General features: G+C 41.0%; 1 pseudogene; it reads right to left on the bottom strand.

Annotated features, from left to right (window-relative positions):
- Positions 1–14,677: 14,677 nt before the first annotated feature.
- Positions 14,678–15,160, bottom strand: LOC102472693 (ATP synthase subunit d, mitochondrial pseudogene; annotated as a pseudogene).
- Between the last annotated feature and the right edge of the window lie 5,768 nt (positions 15,161–20,928).

The following is a 20,928-nucleotide window of genomic DNA, read 5'->3' on the forward strand; positions in this document are numbered from 1 at the left end:
CATTTAAGGGATGGCCCCATGGCTATAGACCTAGAATCTCTACTACAAGCCTTGCTGAGATAGGCACTAGGGATGCTGTAGTCATTAAAATGTAGGGACTGCTTTGTATTTTAATTACTGTGTGTATATAAATCTTATCTTCCCAATTAAAGATAAAAGAACACATGCATTTTGCTAAACAGTTGATATTAATTATCTCCTGTGGTCCCTACAATAACCCTATGAGTAAGCACATTTAACAGATTAGGAAATCAAGGCCACAGAGTTAATTAACTTGCTTAAGGTCACGTGACTAACAGGCAAACTAGACTTGAACATACACTATCTGACTCCACAAACCTCTTACTCTCTCTCAGTGCCAAGCTCTCTCTCTAAGAACCTGTCATTCCCCTTTTCCCACCAAGTCTAACACATACACATGTGTTAGAAGAGAAGGGATTATGGCATGGCCATCCCCCCCGAGGGTGATTTTTCACTTTCTGTCTCTTTGTCTTTCTAGCAAGTGCACATACCCTATAGCAAAGATCTAAGAAAGAAAGAAAGAAAGAAAGGAAGGAAGGAAGGAAGGAAGGAGGCTGAGAGGTTTGCCGAGTATCAGAGCAAGGCAAGTTAGAACAAGCTCTTCTTATGTATGTGATGCTTAGCTGTGTTTCTTCATACAAAAGCCATGAAAGATACAGAGTGCAGAAGTGAGGGGTAAAGCAGGATAATAGGTTTCAGGTAGTCTCTTCTGCATTATAGTGACTGGCAGAGGGTGTTGGCCTGCAGGACAGACCTGAGAAAGCACCAGATTAGAGTCCTTGAGTGGTCAAAGGAAACTATATACTCAAGAAATTAGGAAAGTGAGGCAGGACAAAAATATGAAATGGAGAAGAAACACAGCTAAGCATCACATACATAAGAAGAGCTTGTTCTAACTTGCCTTGCTCTGATACTAGGCAAACCTCTCAGCCTCAGGCCTTTCATTTCTTTCTTCTTTTTATAAAGAGAGATCTTTGCTATAGGGTATGTGCACTCGCTAGAAAGACAAAGAGACAGAAAGTGAAAAAGCACCCCCCAGGGGAATGGCCATGCCACAATCCCTTCATCCTCTTGAGATCTTGGGCACACACAAACAGGCATCCAGCGTGAGTTTTAAGTTACCGCTTCCAGGACACAAACCACAGTCAACTACGTGGGAGTTCAGCAACAGAACCATTACACCATCTGCTGGTTTCAGGCCTTTCATTCCTAAAACAGGATATTAAAGCTTGCTTTTCCAAGCTTGTTGGATTGTTAATAAGCCAAGAAGATTACTGAAAGTGCTTTTTTTAAAAAAGTTAAAGAAGGTTTGGGACCAGCAGATGATGTGGTGGTTAAGGCACTAGACTCTCATATGACCAACTGTGGTTCCAATCCCAGATGTGGTGGCTTGAAACTCACACTGGGTGTGTGTGCATGTGTGCCTAAAATCTAAAGAGGAGAATGGAGGAAAAGGTATTGTGCTGTGGCCATCCCCGTGTGGGGAGGGGATGATTTCTCACTCTCACTCTCTCTGTTACCTTCTCTCTTTCTCTCTCTGGTGATTACATATGCCCTATGGAAAAAATCTAGTGGGAAAAAAAATTTAAGAGGGGTTTTTTTTTTTTTTTTTGGAGAGGCTTTTGCTATAGGGTGCATGTGCTCACCAGAAAGACAGAGAGAGACACAGAGAGCCAAAAAGTGAGAAATCACCTCCCGGGGAGATGGCCATGCCACAATCCCTTCTCTTCCATTCTCTTCTCGGGATCTTGGGCACACACGCACACGCGTCTGGCAAGAGTTTAAGCCACCGGGTCTAGGACTTGAACCACAGTTGACTACATGGGAGTTCAGTGACACAACCCTTACACCATCTGCTGGCCCCCCAAAATAATTTTTAGATGTATTTCTGGTTTATTTTAAGAGATTTTTGCTCTAGGGCACGCACTCACTGAGAGACAGAGAGAGAGAAACGGAAAGCAAGAAATCACCCCACACACAAACACCCAAGGGAGATGGCCATGCCGCAATCCCTTCTCCTCCATTATCCTCTCAAGATTTTGGCCCGAGTATAAAGCTGCTGGGTCCAGGACTTGAACCATGGTTGACTATATGGGAGTCCAGCAATGTAACTGTTATGCCATCCACTGGTCCCCCTAAAAAGTATTTCTTATAGAGTCATAGCTCTGATGTGAGAGAAAGTGCATCACCTAGTGTTCAAGAAGCAGAGTTTGTGTCCTGGGTCTGCTTCCTTGGGCTAGATGGCTACTTTGGGCAAACCCCTTAACCTCCTGAAGTCTGTTTTCTTATCTATAAGTCTGGGATATGAACGTCAACTTCTTAGTACTAAATGTAAAGATTGATATGTTAGTTCTTTTTTCTTTTTTTTTCTTTTCCTTTTTGGAGAGGTTTTTGCTATAGGGCACTTGCGCTCAGCAGAAAGACAGAGAGAGACAGAGACAGAGAAATCACCCCCCAGGGGGGATTGCCACGCAGCAATCCCTTCTCCTCCATTCTCTTCTCGGGATCTTGGGGCACACGCGTCCAGCAGGAGTTTAAGCCACTGGGTCTGGGACTCGAACTGCGGTCGACTACATGGGAGTCCAGCGACATAGCCATTATGCTAACTGCTGGTCCCATGTTAGTTTTTTCTATGTGTATGTTACCATGTCTAAGATGGTCGACAACTGTGTTTTATTAAACTGTTAAGCTATAATTTGTATTATATGAATAATCTTCTTTATGGGACCAGCAAATGGCAAATGGTTACATCACTGGACTCTCACATAGTTGGCCGCAGTTCTAATCCCAGACTTGGTGACTTGAAACTCAGACCAAGCACATGTGCACGCATGTCCAAAATCCCAAGAGGAGAATGGAGGAGAAAGGATTATAGTGTGGCCATCCCACTGGGGAGTGATTTCTTGTTTTCTGTCTGTTTCTCTCTGTCTCTCTAGGAAGTGCACACATGCTATAGCAAAAATTTCTTCTAAAAAAAATAAAAAATAAAATAATGTTAATTACTAATTTGTATTATGCAAATAATAAATTCCTTCCTGTAACCCTCCTAACAGAAGACAGAATGATTTACCATAAATGCCTCTAACTTTCAGGTCAGATAGATCCCAGAGTTGGAATCTCAACTCTATCCCTTACTATTGGGTTGTCAGAAAAGTCAAGGCATAGTTTTCTGTTTGTCTATGCAAAAATGCGTCATAACTTTTCCAACAACCCGATAGTTGAATGAGGCAAGGTGCTGCACCTCTGTATTTATCTTAAAGCAGAAATGAAAACACTATCTCATCTCTGTCCATTGTAACGGAGGTAATATTAAGTAAGCAAAACATATTTATTCAGAGCCTATGATTTATCTATCTAGCTAGCTATTTATTAGTTGTGATTCTGGAGCCAATGAGTCTGGTACTTGAACCGTGGTCAACCATGTGGGAGTCCAGCACCTCAACTGACCCACACAAAAAAGCAGAAATGAAAACACTATCTCATCTCTGTCCATTGTAACGGAGGTAATATTAAGTAAGCAAAACATATTTATTCAGAGCCTATGATTTATCTATCTAGCTAGCTATTTATTAGTTGTGATTCTGGAGCCAATGAGTCTGGTACTTGAACCGTGGTCAACCATGTGGGAGTCCAGCACCTCAACTGACCCACACAAAGCTGGCCCTCGGTCAACCATGTGGGAGTCCAGCACCCAAACTGACCCACACCACCTGCTGGCCCTTTGAAGCATTCTTATATAAAACAAGAATTTATATTGAAAAAGAGTTTTTGAGTAAATCTCGTCCCACCCTTATTAAATCTCAAATCTTATAGGACAATTACTCTGGGAGCAACTTTGTTCTCAATCAAGGGGTGGGCTAGGACTAGAGTTCTTTCCTTGCCATTCTCTAAATGACCAAAGGACAAGAATGGATTTTCTATTCCCAGGGTACATGTTTTGTTGATGCACTAATAACCCAGCCGCTGGAAATTCAGGTCAGGGATTTGAGGGGAACTGAAGAAACTGCCATCAGCCTATTGGGAACCCAGTGTTAGACTCTAAGCGTTTAAAACAGCTTCTAAAAGGAGAAAACTGCGTTTAATGAGTGCCGGCAGCCAGGATTCCAGAAGAGATTGGAGAAATGATATTGTGTTTTTATCTTGCATTGTTGGCTTTGGGAAGTGGCTGGAGGCCTCAAGGCTCAGATCTTCAGTCTCAGACAGCTGTCAACTATCTGCTCAGAGGCACAAGCTCTGGGGTTTCTGAGGGACCTGCCCTAACCTCTTCACCTGAATCCTGAGGTGCTACCAAGAAGGAAGGACTGAAGCAGTCCTCTGGAAGCACAGGACACAGATTAGAGATCACAGTGGGAGTGGGGGAGTAGTGACAGTAATGACAGTAACTGAGAACTTTCTCTGTGCCAGGCACTATGCAGAGTGTTCCTTGTGTGGAACTCCACAACGCCTCTGAGGTGGACGTCGTTAAAACCACTACTTTGCAGGTAAGGAAACTGATGCTCAGAGATGTTAAGTAACTTTGCCAAGGTCACACATTAGTAAGGAGCAGACTCCAGAGCCTACATTCTTAGTCACTATGCACCACTGCCTACGAGTATATTCAATGAGTGAGGATTTACCTCCTGAGTATAAGCTTTGCTCTAAGAGCATTCAAAAGTCAATTACACAGATCTCTTAAATACCACAGTATGAGTAGAAATGGAGCCTGGAAGCTCAGTCTCTCCAGTGTGCTGGAATCCCCTGCACTTTCCTTGCCAAGTGATCACTCAAAACCCGCTTTCATACCTTTAATGACATAGACCTTTAATATCTTAGAGGATACCCCTCCTTCACCTTTCAACAGCTTTAGCTATGGAAAATCCTATAATGAACTGAGACATGTATCCCTGAAATGTCTACCCACTGTTCTTATTTCTGCTCTTTGGATGGCAAAGAATAAATTCAACTCTTCTTCCATGTAACATGCCTCTAGGTACTTCAGAAACATCAATCTTGGCCTCTCAAAATATGCCACCCCTACCACCTTCTGCCACCCCCCAAAAGAAGTTAGTATAGTGGCTTTGTCTCTGGACTCCCATGTAGTCAACTGCAGTTCAAGTCCCAGACCTGCTGGCATAAGGTCACTCTGGGCGCATGTGTATGTGTGCCCAAGATCCTGAGAGGAGAATGGAGGAGAAGGGATTGTGGCGTGGCTATCCCCCCTGGGGGGCTGATTTCTCACTTTCTGTCTCTCTGTCTCTCTCTGTCTTTCTGGTGAGCACATGCACCCTATAGCAAAAACCTCTCCAAAAAAGAAAAAATATTAAGGTATTATTAACTTGTTCCTACCCTCAATAAATAATTATGAATTGCCTGTTGTACGTATGACTAAAGACCTACCTCAGTTCAAACACTCTGCTATCTATTTGCTGAAGGGATTCTGGAGTTTAAATTCTAGGAGAGAAGATAAAAAATACACACAAATGATATTACCAGGTAGAAAATTATGAAACTGCAAGGATGCCTGATAAAAATGTTATGGAAGCTCAAAGAGTTCTTTTCCTGCCGAGTGATATGTGAAGATGATATAGAAGACTGGTCTTAAAGTATGATATTTGAGACTGGTCTTAAAGTATGAGAATTATTGACCATCTGCAGTTACAAAGAACTGGATGGTCACAGGACGATTGTGTGGTGCAAGAATGAGAGCACTGGCCTTGGAATGGTTCTGCTACATTATATCTCTTGGCATCACATTGTCCTCATCTGAATAGTGGAACTGAAATCACCTGCCCTGACTATTTTCAAGTTGACACTGGGACCAGCTGCAAGAGTTCTGAAGTAAGAACATGGGAGGCAATTGCCTCCAAGTGCAAGAAATTATTAAACTCTGTTTCCCAAGAGTTGAAGATATATCCACAATTTGGTAAGAGCTCAGGAATCAGAAGGCACATCCTTCTGTGAGAGTCCCTTTGAGAGACTTCTGTTCCAGCACAAGCAGATAAAGAAGAAAAATAAATGCCAGAGCCAAGGAACATGGCCTAAGTGTGAACCAAGACTACCAAAAAACAGCCCCAATTCCTCAGTACCATCTCATTAAGGAATAATCCTATAAGACTTGATCAAAGAAAGGATCAACAGCTCAAACATATTATCAGCCACCTAAGCCTTTAGAGGAGAAGGCCCACTGAGAGATTAAGACATTTAGGACATGTCTGAGAGGTTTTCCTGCAGCTAGAGCTTCACTAATTGATATCCAAGCATCAACAGCCACTCCATCTGGCTCATTACTATCACCACCTGAGAGCTAAGAGACCGCCCTCATGCAGAGTTGAGGGTTCAAAACAGAGAGCTGAGGGAAGTGTATGGTGAGATTTTCTTCAAGGTCACACAAGACACCTTTTTGCTTCTAATTAGGCTACACAAATGCGCTCACAGGTTGGGTACAATTTGCAAGTCCATGTAGTCAACCAACCATTGACAGGTATTTATGAAGCATTATGTGAATCACAGTTCTTTTAAGTGTATAAGGGACAGAAAAATCCAACTAAAACTGGCTAAGTACAAGTTTATTGGTCCATTACACTAAAAAAGTAAGAGAAAATTATGGTTTGAGGTTGGTTAGATGCAGGTGCTCAACTAATGTCAACAAGAATCAGCCTCTCTACAACTCTCAGTTCTGACTTCCTCAGTATTGGCTCCATCCTTGTTTTGTTTTTGGTGAGAGGGTAGATAGATGGGTAGTGGGCTCTCCTGTTTACTTTTTGAAAACACTGAGTCTTAAAGAAAATAAATAAAGGGCTAGCCAGGTGGTGTGGGGGTTAAGGCAGCTGAATCTCATGTGGACAACTGTGTGGTTTGAGTCCCAGACCTAAAAACTTGAAAAACACATAGGCACATGTGTGTGCATGCCCAAAATCGCAAGAGGAGAATGGAGGATAAGAAATTGCAGCATGACCATCCCCCCTAGAAAGGGACTTCTCTCTCTCCTTGTCTCTCTCTCTCTCTCTCTCTCTCTCTCTCTCTCTCCCTTCCTCCCTCCCTCTCTCTGGCAAGCACACACACCCTATAGAAAAAGAGAGAGAGAGAAAAGGTCAAGTTTGATCACAGAAGTTTGTGATGAATAATTGTATTGCATTCTAAGTGCAAAAGAAATTCAGTGCAAATATCAAATTTAATATTTTAAAGATTACTCTGCGAGTTGTGTGAAAATGGACTGTGAGTTGGGTATAAAAGTAGAAATGAGAGTTGGAAGAGAATAAATTAAAAAGTAACGACTGACAGGACCAGCAGTTGGTGTAATGGCTATGTCTCTGGACTCCCATGTAGTCGACCGCAGTTTGTGTCCTGGACCCGGTGGCTTAAACTCATGTTGGGCACATGTGCATGCATGCCCAAGATCCTGAGAGAAGAATGGAGGAGAAGGGACTGCAGCATGGCCATCCCGCCCCCCCTCCCCCGAGGGAGAGGGATTTCTCACTTTCTGTCTCTCTGTCTCTGTCTTTCTGGCAAGCGTACCCACACTATCACAAAAACCTCTCAATAAATAAACAAATAAATAAATAAATAACAGCTGATCTATGAAGAAAGCATACAATGAAAGAAAAAGATGGGGCAAAAGTGAGCCAGTTGAGGAAAGCCATAGGTATAGTACGTGGTCAGAAGTGAGAAGTCAAGCCAATGTAGCTTCCAGAAGAGGAGCTAATTTCCCTTTCCTTAAGTATGAGCTGGAATTAACACTCACTTCTGAAAAACAGGGCTTAGGCATGGAAATACAGTAACATTACAATGGAGAAACCAGGAAGACACTACCTAAAACAAATGATTAAGGACAGCATCAACAATGATAAGTTGTGTTGATATCACATAAGTCCTAGTATCACATAACAAGGCACTTTACATTTGTGATACTCTTCCAAAACTTCATAACCTCAATCTCAATTTTTTAAAAAATCAGGCTTTACGGGACCAGCATGTAGCCAAAAACCTCTCACGCTGGACTCCCACGTAGTCGACCGCGGTTCGCATCCCCGACCCGGCGGGTTAAAATCACGCCGGGAGCGTGTGCATGTGTGCCCAAGATCCCAAGAGGAGAATGGAGGAGAAGGGATTGCGGCGTGGCCATCCCCCCTGGGGGGGGGGGATTTCTCACTTTCTATCTCTCTATCTCTCTCTGTCTTTCTGGCGAGCGCGCGTGCCCTATAGCGAAAACTTTTCAAAAAAAAAAATCAAGCTTTTACAAGTCTAAAATGAGTGACATTCTACAAAATACTTGACCAGCACAGTTAAGGTCATGACAAACAGGAAATACTGAGAGTCTGTCACCCACAGTCCATAGGTAAGTAAAGAGACACAATAATTAAATGCAACATGGTACCTACGACTAGATCCTCATACAGTAAAAGGACAATAAGGAAAAAAAATAGAGAAATCCAAAAAAGTCTATAGTTTAGTTAATAGCAATGTTCCAAAATTTAATTTCTTAATGTTAACAACTGTTCCATGTTATATAAGATGTTAACATTGAGTGAAAGTATATGAAAACTTTTCTGCAAATCTAAAAATAAAATAAAATGAATGATAGTGATTGCAAGGGTTGTTTGGGGCAAAAATGGTCAGGGAAAGCTTTATTACAAAATAACATAGAAACTTTTTTAAAATAGTTGTTAAGGCTTAAACAACTGAAGAGTAATTTTGAGTCTCATACAGCTGAGGAAATAAAAATTGTAGTTTAGGGCCCACCACAGAAAAGGTGCTGACTCTCATTTAAGACTCATTGATTATGCCCAAGGAGTAAGGTAAGTCAGAAATAAACACCTCTCACAAAACCTGAAACACAGTTCAAAATTCTCTAAATCCATGATTGGATCAAGATGATCAGTCCATATTCTGTCTGCCAATCAGAAGAAAATATAGTCTTTCCCAGAATATAACATAATCCAGAGTCATTAAAATGTTTTTCATATACAATTTAAAGTAGTTATTCCAAAAATATTTGATGTTTTACAAGGTTCTTCCTTCTCCAAAGAATAGCTTGAACTGAGACACAGGGAGTTGGAAAAAGACACAAGGCACTGATGTCATGATTTCTATTAACTGAGTACAGAGGGAAGCTCGCAAAACCCACAACCGCACTTGCAAAGCACTATCTCCCTCTTGGAGGTTATAATGTGCATGGAGAGCACTCACAGAGCACTCCCTCTTCTTGGAGCTCACAGTGAGTGGAACTAAACTGATCTGAGCCAAGGCCACCAGGGCTTAGTTAGTGGAACCAAGGCTGAGCTAAGCAGGGCTAGCTAACTGACCAGGTGCTCCTTTATTCCATGGGAGCTGAGATCTAGTGCCTTCAGGGAATAAGAGAAAAAATATATATATGTTCTGCTGAGAAGTTCCCCTGAAGAGGCAAAAAGGGCACACCTTCAGAAGAAGACTGAGTCCTCCACAGGAGCTGAGATCTAGTGCTTTCAGGGAATAAGAGAAATGAAGATGTTCTGCTGAGAAGTCACCCTGGTAGAGCCCCTTCTATCCTTCTCTTTGTCCCTCTCTCTCTTTCTGTCTCTCCATCTCTGTTTTCAGTTTTTGTTTTTTAAAATAGATTATTTTTTTCTTCTCTCTCTCTCTCTCTCTCTCTCTCTCTCAGTGTGTGTGTGTGTGTGTGTGTTTTCTTATACTTTTTCTTTTACTTCATCACTATGTTGCTCAGCCTCCATGCACTGAGTGTCTAGACAGGTTTAAGTGAAATGTACCCAAGCATCCAAATACTATCAGGGTCAACATATTCCTCAATTCTCACTGAATCTGTGGCACAAAGGGAGAAAAACAATGGCAAAGAGTTTGCAGATCATTTCCTCCTGTGTACCTCTGATCGCTTAGATACAACGTCTAGAAATTAGGAAGAAATGAATAACACATCAGATGACTAGAAATCCTCACAGAGGCAGAAGAATATGAGAATCCAATAAAATACCTCTCCCCCAAGGGAAAAGAATAACTCCTCTTTATCTTCAGACAATACAATGGAACTCACAGAAATGTCTGATAAAGAATTTAGAATATTCACAGTGACAAAGCTAACAGAGATAAGAGATGAGAGACATGAACTCCAGAAGAAAAGAGCCGATGCATTTCAGGAGGTGAGGAAGTTCTTGCAAGAGCTGAAAGAGGAGATACACACCATTAAAAAAAGAGAGAGAGAATCAAATGGAACTGTTGGAGATGAAGGCTATAATACAGGAAGTCAAAAACTCCCCTGAAAGTATTAAAAGCAGAATAAATCGTACTGAAAATCAAATCTCAGATGTAGAAGACAGAATCACTTGGCTAGTAAAATCCACCACAAAGACTGAGAAAATAGCACCCAAAAATGAGAATAATGGGAACTAGCAGTTAGCGTAACTGCTATGTCGCTGGACTCCCAAGTAGTCGACCACAGTTCGCGTCCCGGACCTGGTGGCTTAAAACTCATGCCGGGCGCATGTGCGTGCATGCCCAAGATCCCGAGAGGAGAATGGAGGAGAAGGGATTATGGCGTGACCATCCCCCCTGGGGGGTGATTTCTCGCTTTCTGTCTCTATGTCTCTCTCTGTCTGTCTGGCAAGCGCACACGTCCTATAGTGAAAATCTCTCCAAAAAAAAGAAGAATATATGAGAAATACTAGATACCGTTAAATGTCCAAACATCCAGATAATCAGTATCCCAGAAGGTGAAGAGACTAATAAGAGCATTAATAAACTATTCCATGAAATCCTGGGAAAAAACTTTCCAAACCTAGAGAGGCATTCAAAGATCCTGACCAAAGAAATATAAAGGACCCCAAATAAGATCAACCCAAGAAGATCTTCTCCAAGACACATTATAGCCAGATGGATCAAAACCACAAAGACAAGAAATTAAGACTAGCAAGAGAGAAACATCAAGTTACCTACAAAGGATAGCCCATTAGGTTAACAGCAGATTTCTCATTGGAAACAATGAGAGCAAGGAACAAATGGGAAAATATACTTAAAGTGTTGTGCAAAAAAACAACTTCAACCAAAAAATACTATATCCAGCAAGATTATCCTTCATATGGGAAGAGAAGACAAAAGCATTCTCAGATGAACAAAACCTGAAAGAATTTACCAACACTAGGCCAGTTCTCCAAGAAGTTCTGAAGGAAGTGCTCTCTTAGGAAAACAAAAGTCAGACACATAGAAATAAGAATTCTAAAACAGCTAAGAAAATGGCCAGATTAATGGTAGGGGACAAGTCCAGAGCTGAATGTTATTTTCCAGAATTTAAAAGGCAAGATTGAACCATAATAGAAGATAGATTAAGTACATGAGTCTGAACTGATGAAATAGAATTTGATGACTTTTGGGAATCAGCAATTGGTGTAATGGCTATGTCGCTGGACTCCCACGTAGTAGACTGTGGTTTGAGTCCTGGACCTGGTGGCTTAAACTGACACTGGGCACGTGTGCGTGTGTGCCCGAGATCCCAAGAAGAGAATGGAGGAGAAGGGGTTGTGGTATTGCCATCCTCCCTGGGGGGTGATTTCTCGCTTTCTGTATCTCTGTCTCTCTTTGTCTTTCTGGCGAGCACACGCACCCTATAGCAAAAACCTTTCAAAAAAAAAAAAAGAATTTTATAACTTTTGACTAAAAATTACTGATCTCCTCCTATGCTTTGTTTTCCAGAGTTAAGGATTTTTGTCTTCTTTTAAGTTGTGGACAAGTCCATATATCTACAGATTATGGTTCTGTTCAAACCCTAATCTGTTTCCTGGCTTTACGTCTAAAGTAAAGTTCTCTTAATATTTTTTTATTTTGATTTATTAAAGCTAAAACTTCCTGTCTTGAAATTTAAAAGTATACTTTAAAAATATCTATTTAGGGACCAGCAGTTAGCATAATGGCTATGTTGCTGAACCTCCATGTAGTCAGCTGTGGTTCGAGTCCCGGACCCGGTGGCTTAAACTCACTCCGGGCGCATGTACGTGTGTGCCCAAGATCCTGGGAGGAGAATGGAGGAGAAGGGGCTGCAGCGTGGCCATCCCCCCTGGGGGGTGATTTCTCGCTTTCTGTCTCTGTCTCTCTCTGTCTTTCTGGCGAGCACACGTGCCCTCTAGCAAAAACCTCTCCAAAAAAAAGAACAAAAAGGAAAAAATATATCTGTTTAATGATCATAGTAATCTATATAGCCTCAGCTAAGTGCTACTTTATAGTATATTCATTCTATCCATAGAGTTTCATGCCTAAAGTCAACAAGTGTTCACAGGCATGTATATATCAGCTGAACTTGCTATCAAAAGTATTTAGATTAATTAAGATACTTTGTGAATAAATGAAATGTGGAAAAAATAAAAAAAGAATGGAAAGCAACTGCAGATACCAAAGACAGTGTGGGAGGAGGGTGGGAAATGGCAGAAGGTGAGAAATAAGGGGGAAAAAAAATACATATATGTGTGTGTGTGTGTGTGTGTGTGTGTGTGTGTGTGTCACTGAACTCCCATGTAGTCGACTGCGGTTCAAGTCCCGGACTCGGTGACTTAAACTCACACTGGGCGCATGTGCATGTGTGTCCAAGATCCTGAGAGGAGAATAGAGGAGAACAGATTGCGGCATGGCCAACCCCCCTGGGGGGGTGATTTCTTTCTGTCTGTCTCTCTCTGTCTTCCTGGCGAGAGCATGCGCCCTACAGCAAAAACCTCTCCAAAATAAATAAATAAATATGATATAGGGACCAGCTGATGATGTATTGGTTTCGTCGCTGGACTCCCATGTAGTGTAAGTGAGGAGTGCCTGTGTATGTACATGTGTGAATGAAAGGTTAAATATTAATTATTAGGACCAGCAGGAGACATGGTGGTTAAAGGTACTGGATTCCCATATGACCAATGTAGTTCAAGTCCCAAACTTGGTGACTTGCTTTCTCATTTTTCCTTTCTCTCTGTCTGTCTGTCTCTGGTCAAAGTAAAAATAACAATAACAAATGCAGGTAAATAAATAAATAATTCTTAAAAGAAATATTAATTATCTAAGCATGCATTTTGAGAAGTCAAGGTGAGGGGTGGGAAGCAAATTAAACCCAAAATGATGTATGAGTCAAGAGAAAAAAAAACAATGGAAGAGGAAATTTATCATTTAGAAGCATTTTAAAAATTGATTAATTGAAGTGGTCAATAAAATTGCTAATTTAGAAAAATAATCAAGAAAAAAATAAAGCACTTATTACCTACCTTATAAATAAAAAAGAATAATCACTACAGATTCTATAGATTAATAAAATTAAAGTATTACAAAAATTGTATGCAAATAAATATGAAAATTTAAATAAAATGGACAAATGCCTAGAAAAATACAAGTTACTAAATTCAGTACAAGAAGAAATATAGCCTGCACAGTCCTGTATCTATTAAATAAATTGAGTCTATAAATAAAAACCTTCCACTAAGAAACCTCCAGTCCCAGGTGGCTTCACCAATAAACACTTCCAAACACTTAAAGAAAAAATAACACCAAATTTACATAGATGCTTCTAAAGAATATAAAAGAGAAAATATTTACAACCTGATAACATCACCACAATTTTCATATCAAAACCTGATATGGCCTAGTGGTTAAGGGAGCTGAAATTCACATGGCCAACCATAGTACAAATCCTGACCCCAGCAGCTTAAGAAATACATCACGTGTGTGTGCATGCATACTCAAAATCTCAACAAGATAGCAAGATGGGGAAGGGACTGGGGCATGACCACACATCACTGGGGGATGCTTTCTCTCCTATGTCTATCTCTCTCTGGCAAATGCACTTGCCCTCTGGCAATTAAAAAGAAAGAAAAAAAACCTGAAAAAGATATTTTTAAAAAGTTATCAGTCAATCCCTCTCATTAACAAAGATGATTTCATTGAGTCGAAAACAAGCAATAGGAAGTTGGTCCCATATCACAGTAATTAAGGAGCAGGATTCTTCATGGTCATACCATTCAAATCCTGGCTTCAGGGACCTGAAAAACAAATCTGGTGCATGTGAATGTGTGCCAAAATCCAGATGGGATGGAGAAACTTAGGAGAAAGAACTGCATCATGACCATGACCCACTTGGGGGGGAGGTTTCTCTCGTTCTCTCATTCCCTTTCTTTCTCTCTGGTAAATGCATACACCGTCTGAAAATTAAAAAAAGAAAAAAAGAAAAGAAAAGAAAGAAAGAAAGAAAAGCAAGCAAGATAAAAGTGATACAAAGGTATTTCAAAAAGTTTGTGGAAAATCGAATTAAATTATGAGGTTTTTTTTTTTTTTGAGAGAGATTTTCGCTATAGGGCGCGTGCGCTCGCCAGACAGACAGAGAGAGACATAGAGACAGAAAGCGAGAAATCACCCCCCAGGGGGGATGGTCACGCCACAATCCCTTCTCCTCCATTCTCCTCTCGGGATCTTGGGCACGCACGCACACGCGCCCGGCGTGAGTTTTAAGCCACCGGGTCCGGGACGCGAACCACGGTTGACTACGTGGGCGTCCAGCGACATAGCCATTACGCTAACTGCTGGTTCCCAAATTATGAGTATTTTGATGGAAAAAAATTTTAGATCCATGCATAGTTTTTTTTTTCTTTTTCTTTTCTATGTCATTACTTTCATTTTTAATGTCCAGAGCTTGTAAGGAAAGGACCAGAGCTTCCTTCCAGACACAAAAATTTTAAAAATTCTTAATTGGCTTGTGAGGCTAATTGGGTTACTTCTTGTCTAATGTGGTTTCTGGGAAGACTTCACTCAAGTCCTCAATGATCATCTGATCAAATGGAATTATGTTCTTCATCTTCTCCAGTTGTTTCTGATATTCTTCAATCCTGGCCTTTCAGATGGACACAAACTCAGCACAACTTTTCACGTCTTCCTTTCCTTCAGTGTCCACCTGGACAGTGTATTTATCCTCCAGCACAGGAACCTTCATGGCATTCAACTTCTTCTCAAAGTTGTCCACCAAGTCTGCCTTGGCCACGTTGGCCTTGTAGTTTGCCCAGTCGATAGTTGGTGGGTTCTCGGGTAGTGCAGCCAACCTGGAGGTGAGGGTCTCATTCCAAGTCTTCAGGGAATTAGCAATAGCCCTTTGGTTTGGGGGTATTATTTCCCCAAAAGCTACCCAGTCAATAGATTTTAGGGCAAGTTTTCGTCCTGCCATCTTGCAATCCTTCACTGACCCCAGCAATAAACCATCTACAGCAAGTAACAAAAGTCCATACATAGTTTTTTCATACTATACAATTTTTATGAACTTTTAGAAGATTCCTCATAGAAATCAGAATAGCAGAGATCTTTGGCAGATGATTGTGAGGGATTATGAGACAGGTTTCTAGAACAGAGGTAACATTTTTTTTTTGAGAGAGAGAGAGAGAAATTTTTGCTACAGGGCACGTGTGCTCCTTGGAGAGACATAAAGACAGAAAGCAAGAATTCACCCTCCAGGAAGGTTGGCCACACCACAATCCCTTCTCCTCCATTCTCCTTTCGGGATTTTAGGCACATATACACACATGCCTGGCATGAGTTTTTAAGCTGCCGGGTCCAGGACTCAAACCATGGTCAACTACATGGGAGTCCAATGACATAACCATTACACCATCCGCTGGTCCCAGGCACTGATAACATTTTTATATATGACACAAATAGCATTTATTTTGTTAATAACATCAAAATGTATGTACTTCATAAAAGTATATTTCAATTTCAAGTGGGTTTTGAATATCCACCTCCTTTCTCCTTCCTCCCTTCAAGCAACACTGATATCATGCTCTTCCTGTGCTACTATTTTCCATAGTTCCTAGCACATAGAAAGTACTTAGTAAATAGCCATTAAAAACTGAACAAATATTTTGTTCAGACACACAGCTAGTATTCAATATGTATGTATTTTTTTAACTAAATGAATGAACCCCTCTGTGGATGACTTAAATTCGGAAAAAAAGTGTATTTTCTGTCAAGCCTTCTTAATCCCAAAAGTCCTTGAGGAGTCAGTAGAAGATAAGAGTCCCAGAAAAAAAAAAAAAAGATAGAATAAACATAAAATAAGTCTGAGAAGAAAATAGGAAAAAAGAGACAGACATGGTTTGAGGGAAAGATGGAAATGAAGCCCTGAGAGATAATGAAAAGGCTCATATGGCAGCCAAGCTGCTCCAGCCTAGAATACAGGTATAAACTTGGCTGAGCAAGAAAATGGGGAAATGGTTGGGCAGAAGGCCAGATTTTTATCAGCCTTGATATGAAGCATTTCTTCCTTAACTGATTCTACCTCCTTTTTGTTCTCTTTAGGTTCAAAGAAAAAGGATTAGGAGCCATGACCTGAAAGACAGGAGTCCTGAAATCTAGATTCAGTTTGGTGGTGTTACCTCCAGCCTGACAGTAACCCTACAGCTCCCTGGAGGGAAGGCTCTTCCACCATCCCATTGTCAGATCCTAATTCATCATACTTCAGTACAATTAAAGCAAGCTGCTCGGTTGCTCCAAATATCCATCTCTCTTTATGAAGTATCATTGAAACCTGTCAAAGCAGTGTTGAAACATCCAGGACTCTCCTCTGTGAATGTCATTATGGACAGAGGATTTGGCATTATGTTAATTACATTAGCTGGCTCAGGACAACACCATCTCACCTTATTAACACTATGCCTTCCTCTCCTTTTTGTTCTTTCATTTATTCACTCATTCATCCTTGCAAGAAATATTTATTTACTGAGCACTTCTTATCCATCAGAAAGCATGTGTATAATATATAAGTAATATACATAGATGATAGATAGATAATAAGCAGGTCAAGTCCTTCCCTTGTAGCTTTTCTTGACCTTCTTTTCTGCATGCCCTTCATCTTTGTTGAGGCAGAATATAGTGGAAATACCCTTTAGAGGTACCTAAATGAGAGTACCTATGTTCTTGTCCTGACTATGTTACTCATCTAAGGGGTGAATCTCTCCAAATAAAAAGGAGTTAGGACCAGCAGATGGCATAATGGTTATGTTGCTGAACTCCCATGCAGTCGACCGTGGTTTGAGTCCCAAGGGTGAGTCAATTCATCTCTCTGGATATAATTTTTCTCTTCTGTTAATAAAAGTGTTGGATAAGGCGTCAGCAGGTGACATAGTGGTTAAGGCATTTGACTCCCACACAACCAACCATGGTTCAAATCCCAGACCCAGCAGCTTGAAACTCACTCCAGACACAGGTGCATGCCCAAAATCTCAAAGAAAATAGAGAAGGGATTGCAACATGGCCATCCTTCCTGGGGAGAGATTTCTCACTTTCTATCTCTCCTTCTCTGTGTCTCTGACAAGCACACATGCCCTATAGCAAAAATCTCTCCAAAGAAAAGAAAAAGGGACCAGCAGATAGCATAGTGGTTATGTCACTGTACTTCTACATGGCTGACCGCGGTTCAAGTCCTGAACACAGTGGCTTCAAACTCATGCCAAGCGTGTATGCATACATGTGTGTGTGCCCAAGACCCCAGGAGGAGAATAGAAGAGATGGGACTGTGGCATGGCCATCCCTCCGGAGAGTGATTTCTCTCTTTCTGTCTGTCTCTCTCTCTCTCTGTCTCTCTCTCTCTCTCCAGCGAGCGCATGTGCCCTACAGCAAAAATCTCTCCAAATAAAAAGGAGTTAGGACCAGCAGATGGCATAATGGTTATATTGCTGGACTCCCATGTAGTTGACTATGGTTTGAGTCCCAGACCCGGGAGCTTAAAACTCACGCAGGTTTGTATGCATGCATGCCCCAAATCCCGAGAGGAGAATAAAGGAGAAGGGATTGCAGCATGGCCATCCCCCTAAGAGGTAATTTCTCACTTTCTATCTCTCTGTCTCTTTCTCTGTCTCTTCAGCGAATACACACACCCTATAGCAAAAATCTCTCTTAAAAAAATAAGTACTGAATAAGACTAGTCATCAGAATTTCTCACATAAATATTTTCAATAGCTCCTAAATAGTTTCTCTGCTATCCCCCTTGCCAACTCTCATTCCATATTTTATTCTAAATACAGCATACATAGTACACAGTAGGCAGATTTTTTTTGTTTAAACGTTAGATGTTGTGGCTCCTCTGTTCAAACCCACCAATGGCTTCCTGTCTTATTCAGCATAAAATCCGAAGTCCTTGTGGTGTCATGGAGGTAGTACAAGATGGAGCCTCAGCTGCTCTCTAACCTTGCCGCCTGTCACTATCCATTTCACTCATTCTGTCCAGGTATACACACCTTCATGCTGTTTCTTGTACACTCCAAGTATACTCTGTTCAGAGCTTTTAGATTTGTTTTCCCACTGCCTGTAAAGCTCCCTTCCCCTTCCCAAGGCTCATGAAGCTCATACTCTCACTGCCATCAATTTTTTGATCAAATGTCTCTTTTTTAGAAGGCATTCCCTGATTTGATTGCTGTAAATAAAATAACACCTCCATGTCACTGTCTGCCCCTTACCCTGCCTTTTTTTTAAATCCTTATGATTGTCTAACATATCATATATTTCCTTATTTATATTGTTTTCTTTTTCTAAAAGACACACTTTATTAGAGTAGATGGCTTTGCCTGTTTGGTTCCTTGCTATATTCCCAGTGCTTAGAATAGTGCCTGATATGCAGTAAATGCTCAATAGGTGTTTCCAGAATTAATAAAAGAATGAGTCTCTTCTAGTAATAAAATAGGACTCACTGTGTGTCAGAATTTGCTCAGACTGGGGCCAGCAACTGGCATAGTGATCAAGGGGCTGGATTCCCACATGGCCAACCAGAGCTCAAGGCTCAGACCTGTCAGCTTGAAAATTACACCAGAGAAGGGATTACAGCATGGCCAACACCCCCTGGGAAGTGATTCCTCACTTTTCCTCTCACTGTCTCTGTCTGTCTCTCTCTAGCAAATGCATGCACCATATGGCAAAAACCTAAAAAGAAAAAAAAAACTGCTCATACTTTATAGGGCTCAAATTTCGCTACTGTGACCTATAAGGGACCAGTCAAGAACTGGAATTACTGGGACCAGCAGTTAGTGTAATGGCTATGTCATTGGACTCCCATGTAGTCAACTGCGGTTTGAGTTCCAGACCCAGTGGCTTAAACTCACGCCGGGTGCATGTGTATGAGCGCTCAAGATCCAAAGAGGAGAATGGAGGAGGAGGGATTGTGGTGTGACCATCCCCCCGAGGGGGGGGGGTGATTTCTTGCTTTCTGTCTCTCTGTCTCTCTCTGTCTTTCTGGCAAGTGCACGTGCCCTATAGCCAAAAAAAAAAAATCTGGAATTACTCAGACACTTACCAATGGAAATGAACCATCTGAAGCCAATCCACTCCATTCCATAGAGTTGTTCATCTACTACAGTTGAGTTACAGTAAAACTAGAGCTAAATGTCATTCTACACCGTTTTTTATTTGTTTGCTTGTTTAGAGAAAGAGAGAGGAATGTATTGGTTTTAGACAGGGACTCAGTGTACCATGATCCTCCTGCCTCAGGCTCTCAAGAGCTGGGGCTATGGTGCATGCCATTGCACCTGGCTTTTTAGGGTGAGAAGGGAATCAACCCAGGCTTCCTCTGTGGCCTCAGCCTGCTTAGCAGCAGCTTCCAGCCTGTGCTATGTGACTAGCCTATGCAATTGTTTTATGATGAGAGGAGTGGGCCTTACAGGTTTCATTTGACATAGGCTCACTCCCCAAAATTTAGCCATTTATTGAACATCTAGACATTTTGTTACAGAGATAAAATAAGGACCTGAATCTGTAACTATCAAGCCCATTTATTTCAACAACAATCTATGCAAGAACAGAAAGATCTAAGTATACTTTTAATAAGGATACAAAATATGTAAGGTATAAGGTGAAGTACTGATTAACAACCTATATATAGTATGTATACATGTATGTGTGTGTATCTATTTATATGTATGTATGTATGTATGTATATGCCACTTCATGGGCAGAAACCTGTTTACAAACACAAATGTACAAATACACATATGCATATCAAATTCAGAATTGGGAAGGGTACATATCAAAAATAAGTTTATATACCCAGAAATATGCATCCTTACAAATGTGCAAACATACATGTACACAAACACATGCACAAAGACAATATTTGCCTCAAGGTGTGACTATGAAAAGTAGTAGTGCCTGACACAGAGAAAGCATGCTAATAAAGGGTAGCTTTTGTTACACACATATACATTATGTACATATATTATGTGTGTGTGAATATATATAATATGTGTTGGTACTTCAAAAAGTTCATGGAAATAAACTTAAAATACAAGTTTATTCTGGTACAAAAATATTGTTTTAATCCATCACATTTTTTTCACAATACACATTTTCCATGAATTTTCTTGAAGACCCTCTCATACACATACCTACATATACGTTTGTATCAGACTCATGAATACCCACTTTCAAAGTAAAATGTCCTTCTCAGTCACTACTCAGAACTTGATGGAAATTCTGATATATGGACGCCATAAAGGAAAGAGCGGTGGGGGCCTGCAGTTACCAGTGCAGGGGGAGAGAGGAGAGACCCAGCTGCTGAGAGGCTGGGGAAAAAAAGTTTTTTTTTTTTTTTTTTGGAGAGTTTTTCTGACTCATATGAGAGGAGGCCTGAACTTGGAGAGAGCTGAGCTGTTGAGATTTATTCTAGTGAGAAGTGGCATCCAAACAATCCAAAGAAATTCCTGAAGTTGCTGGGTAAGGGGGAGGAGCTGTCCTTTCAGTAGCCTTGGGAGGAAGAGACCCAGAGTTCCAGTGAGTTCAAATCAGCCAGAAAATCCTGCAGAAGCTATTAATCCACTAAAGTCCGGTAGCTCGGAGAAAATCTGATTAACTCCACCTCTCCAGATGGGCTCTAGAGTGAAATGTATAGCTGATTTCTGAGACTCAAAATAAGGTGGGAAAACAAAAGGAGATCGGAAAAAAACAGTAAGTGAG

The sequence above is a fragment of the Tupaia chinensis genome, unplaced genomic scaffold (assembly GCF_000334495.1).
Source record: "Tupaia chinensis unplaced genomic scaffold, TupChi_1.0 Scaffold000301_1, whole genome shotgun sequence".
Classification (NCBI taxonomy): domain Eukaryota; kingdom Metazoa; phylum Chordata; class Mammalia; order Scandentia; family Tupaiidae; genus Tupaia; species Tupaia belangeri.